The following is a 5,805-nucleotide window of genomic DNA, read 5'->3' on the forward strand; positions in this document are numbered from 1 at the left end:
GAGCGTACACACAAACATACACATCTGTATCATGAGAAACATCTGAACTCAAAAAAAAAAATTTAAGGAATACAAAATTATAATTTATAGAAGTAATATTATATATTATATTTATATATATATATATATATATAAGTATAATTTATAGAAGTATATTATATATATATATATATATATATATATATATATAATGAGACTTAAAAAACTAGAGTCTGTGGTGATAGGTCAGAAAAAAATATATGTAGATAACTGAAACAAGTCACAAAATTCATAGCCCCAAGGGTTAGCTCAATCGGTCAAGTTGGGGCCTCGCCAGATGGGAGGTCATAGGGTCAATTCCCGAAAGCTCTTGGGGTCAGGTGTTGCAGTAGGCCGAGGGGTGTCAGCCCAGATTTTTCCAGTGGATATAAAGCCACCTGTTGACCGAAGGTGTCCGTGAACCACGTGCGCGCACGCAAAAAAAAAAAAAAAAGGTCACAAAATTCATGGATACAAAAACAATGATTAGAACTCTAATATAGCTATATAATAGCAAGTGGAGGTGGAGACCTCCAATGGATTAGGATCCCTAGGACTATCTGGTGAATGTAGCCCTTTCCCTGTAGAAAGTCATTGTCCCTTTCCTTACATTGTAGTTGAAGTTCTTCAATCATGAGAAGAAGCTTATCTCTTGTATTATTCCTTTCATGGACTTTTCGCAACAATAATTTCATATGACAATTTAGATCAAGATTCTGATTTCCTTTTATATGTGAGTGATGGAGACATTAGAATCAATGTGATATCCTCATTCTCTAACCATTTCTTCTAATGTCTCTCTAATTTCATTTTGGAATTCTAGAGGGTTCTACATGTGTTAGATCGTGGTTGAGGATTGTGCCCCAAATCTCTCTTAAGAATCACTATGTGCACACGTCCCACTTTGCTCTGTAGTGCAACCATGGGCATTTCCTAAGAATCAATGCAAACATCAAGAAAAATGGGTTGAACTAATGAGAATTGTTAAAAACACAACGAGGAACAGTCCTAAATATAACCAAGTAAGCCAACAAAGAGAAGCTCTTCATTGAAAGGAACCTTGTCCATTTTGGATCTATCACATTTAAAAAGAAAAAAATGCTTCCCAACCATAAGAGCTGAGAGAAATATATATATATATATATCTGTGTGTGTGTGTGTTTTCCTTGAGAAAAGAAGGTGGATAACTCTCGTTATAGGTTATTTTTTAATCATCTATTATGTCTATGTATAGTATTTTATACAACTATTTTAGTTTGAAAATTCATAGATATAGAATGTAGACAAATATTCAATAAAAACATGTAATTTACTATTAAAGTCGGTAAATGTTTGGCTACTATTGTCAATCTAATTGTATATATATAGAGAGAGAGAAAGAGAGATTTGACCAAATAGGAGAACTATTTTTCCAAAAAAAATCAAAAAATATTTATTGATAAAATTTCTCCCCTGAAATATTCTCGAATCATCTAGAAACAAAAACCAATATTAAAATTAAATAGGAAGAAATAAACCAATATAATTTGGTCTATCTATAAAAAAAAATCTAATAAATAAATTATGTTTTTATAGTAAAAAAACAAAAATACTCAAACCATCATAACTCCCCCAAACTAATGATCAAATCAACATTAAAAAAAATAAAACTAAAACATAATCACATAAAAAGGGTAAAATCCCAAAACACCACATTACATTACCTTACCTTAAAGAAAAGTGACAACAATGTCACCCTTATTTAATACGTGAGACGATAATAAGTTACCACTCCCATCTCCTTCTTACTCCCTTCCCACCTCATCCCAGGTTAAGGATATTTAAATTTATTTTTTATTATTTAATATATATGGAGAAATGATTTGCAAAATTAAATTTATTCAATTCAAAAAAAATATATTTATAATCTCTAAAATTTATATTATAATATAATTAAAATAAAATATATCAATAAATTGTTTATTAAAAATTAATATAAAAATAAATACAAATCTTTTAAGTTTATTCGTGAAAGGAGAGTAATGATTAAAGTCACGAAAAAAAGAGAGAAGGAAGTAAAGAATTGTGAACACGATAAGAAGATAATAAATTAAAATTAGTATTTAATTTAATAGTAAAAAATAAGTAAAAGTTAACGAGTATGTAAAAGGTGTATAAAAAATTAAAACAAAGAAGAGTAATCAAATTTTGAATGAAAATAGAAAAAGAGAATAAGGAATTAAGTGAATAAGAGAAATTATGAAGATAATAAATTAATAGTTGTTTTTAAAGTTGGAAAAAGATACCGAAGGAATAGAAGATTTGGGAAGATCATTTTGGAAAACTAAATTGCTAAATTTAAAAACTCTTATTTCTAATGGAATAAATATTAGATAAATATTATTTGGAAAAAAATTGAGAAACATCTATTATGAAGAGAAACCTTCCACTTCAACCATTGCAACTAAAGGTCCATGCAAAATAGATGACAAAGCATGGAAAATGAAAATCATACATGAAATATGACTATTTAGACATGAAAGACTTAGATCAGATGTTCCATAACCAAAATTAGATCCATCAAATTAGATAATATAATACTTCCATATTGTTTCAAGGGGACATAGCTACTAGAACTCAAACTAGTGCTCTCATTACGAGATGGTTTGGTCTGGAAAGATGATTGTCTTGAGGGTCTTCGAGGTAACTCGATGATAACTTTGAGGGTTTCATTGTAGAAGTTCTTGCATCACCAAGGCTTAATTGGGACAACCCTGTGCATTCATATTCTTTTACTGGAGTAGTTGGCATTACCATTGTTGGCTTATAAACATTGGAATTTTTTGATACCAAGGGTTTAAAAGTATGTCATATGGTGAACCCATATGGTACATAAGTGGTAAGAAAACCTGGGAACAATACTAGATCAACAGAAGAAGTTTCATCAACCCAAGGAATAAGTGTTTCTACATCTATAGAAATTTTCAGAATTATCACTTGATTCAACTTATTCTTGATCAGAGGCCAACTATGACGATAATACATGTAATGCAGGAAAAGGTAATGTACAACAAATAGGTTCAGCAATGATATCAAACTCACTCCAACGACATTTCCTTCTAGTTAAATTACTTTCCCTAATAAAATACGTTTGTGCATGACTTCCAACGTGAGTAGGAGTCCTTGTTGGCACAAAGTTTCTTGAGATGCCTCTCTAATCAAATTTTCCAATCTTCTGAAGACCAATAAGAAACATGCAGTGTTCCTCCTCGGTCCATGGAACCCTTAAGATATTGAAATAGTATTAACATTGAATTCCTTGGTAATCATTAAGCAACAAATAAACACAACCACTAAATTTAAATTCTTATGGAATCAAGTTAAAAGGGAATAATGCCAATAACAAGATATTTTCACAGACCAAATTTATAATTAAACATTAAATTTGATAGTGCAAATTATAAACACCAAAGCATGGAAATATGAACATACTTTCTCATACAAATTTTATAGTTAAACATGAACTGTCACAGAGCAAAAGAGAAAAAAAAATTAAGGGCGAAGAGTTTCATTGATTCTAAGGAAACTCAAGGAAGAATTAGAGTTCAAACTTCTTAAGCTCGCGAATGAATTTTAAATGACACTATTTGATGATAATGAAGAAATTATGGAATATAAAGCAATGCAAATGATTGGAGTAAGAAAAGGGACCTAGGGACACTCCTTAGAATCCTTTTGACATCTCTTTCAAATTTACAGCAGAAAACACAAAAAGGACATAAAATTGAGATCACAGGTTGTGCTACTATATACTAAATAGTATTTATCCTTGTATGGAAAATGTATTTAGGTATATTAATTTTTCCATGAGTAATATTTTACTTGATTTCTAATAAATGGCTTAAAACATATGAATAAAGTCAAAAAAAAAAAAAAAGTATAGAAAAAATGTTGAAGCCTAACTTTATGAATTTAAGAGATTTGTTGGTTATGGAAGCATCAAACTATTCAACTAATGGAATTATGGATAAATAGAATGATGTTGATGCACAAGTAAATTGAGGGTCAATGGTTTATTAGTTGAAACGTTGAATCACGATATATGTAGTTTCTATAGTTAATTTGAGAAACTATACCTAATTATATTTGACCATTATGAATGATGATGCCTAACATTGTTGATGAGATGCATGATTAATGGGTAAATGAAATTATAAGGTTAAGATATTTAAAAATATATATTTAGTTAGATACATGTTTAATGCAAATTGTGTTAATAAATTTATGTGATTAATATGAAAAAATCACAGTGCATATGATTTACATAATCAATGTGATTAATAGTGGTAAATAATAGTTCACCTACTTATAAGGATGGAGAGATGGAGAGTTAATAGGTTAGAAAGATTATTAACTTAGGAGCTTTATGGGTAATAACGTTATCAATTTACATTGTTAATAACATCATAAGTGACTTAGCATGAAGTTCATTAGAGCACAAGCTAGATACGGGTGAGAAAATGCGGTTTATAGTCATTATGGTTTATCTATTTAGGACAATGTTTGATGTTTTTTAAGCATCTCAATCTGCTTAATCTTTCCAAGAAATCATTCAACAAATTTGAAATGCTTTGTTGAATGTGCAGGCTTTCCATTACACCAAAACTCATAGGCTTAGTAAACTTCCAAACCATTATCATTACCTTTTGAGTGACCCATGGTGGATCCCAGAGTGGTAGTAAATCCACATGATTGATTCTTAATGAAGCAAGTGTGAAAATCCAACACCCTCCCTCAAATACAAATCTAAGAATCGAACCTGGGCCAACGCTTTGATGCCATGTTAGGTTTCACATCACACCTAAATCTATAGGCTTAGTAAACTTCCAAACCATTATCATTACATTTTGAGTGGTCCCAGGGTGGATCCTAGAGTGGCGATTAGTCCACATGTTTGTTTCCCAATGAGGTGGGTTTGAAAATTCAACAAAATGAACATTGCAATGCCACCTTCATCATCAACCATCGACGTCTCATTTACTTGAAGCATGTATCTTGTAAGTTTTCCAAGTGTATACAAAACAAGAAATGAATTTCTTATGTGATGTTCCATTTAGGTTCCAAATACATAATGACAAATGAAGCCCGAGGGTCATAATCAATAAATATCTCATTTAAGTGGTGTTCAAATATTTTTAGTTTGATTGATGTGTCCAAGGGTTAGCTCAACATTTTTGAAATTCTTTTCTTAAATGGACACAGCAACACCACCTTAATCATCAACCATCCATGTCTCATTTACTTGACACATGTCTCTTTTATGTTTTCCAAGTGTCTGTAAAACAAGAAATGCATCGCTTATGTGATGCTCCATCTACGAACCAACCCCATAACGAAAAACAAATCCTGAGGGTCCTAATCCGTAAATATCTCCTCTATGTGATGTTTGAATTTTTTTCTTAGCTTATCTATATAATTTCAAACATCTCTTGCACGATTTTACACTGGAAATCACCTAGGTAGTGTTTAAAATTCCATTCTCCTTAGGTCTTCCACTATTTCTTAGTGTCAAAATTTCAATTCCTCTAAAGTCTTTCATTGTTTCTTAGTGCCGAAAAATCAATTTTTTTGAGGTCTTCCATTGTTTCTATACATACATTGAGTTGAATAAGGAAATGGGACATTGTTTTTCTATGTTTCATTCACATATATTTTTTGGAATTTTAATCAAACGTTGAAATCACTTACACATGTATTGGTTCGAGCGAAAATACCAAAACCATTGTCTTCCACAAGATACCCATTATC

The 5,805-nt window shown here is 30.7% G+C and overlaps 1 pseudogene; it reads right to left on the bottom strand.

The window, feature by feature from the left end:
- Positions 1–2,542: 2,542 nt before the first annotated feature.
- Positions 2,543–4,839, bottom strand: LOC149148666 (transcription factor MYBS3-like; annotated as a pseudogene).
- Between the last annotated feature and the right edge of the window lie 966 nt (positions 4,840–5,805).

Source organism: Pinus tabuliformis, chromosome 9, assembly GCF_031772625.1.
Source record: "Pinus tabuliformis cultivar Carrire ecotype Pingquan chromosome 9, CPIR1, whole genome shotgun sequence".
In the NCBI taxonomy this organism is placed as follows: domain Eukaryota; kingdom Viridiplantae; phylum Streptophyta; class Pinopsida; order Pinales; family Pinaceae; genus Pinus; species Pinus tabuliformis.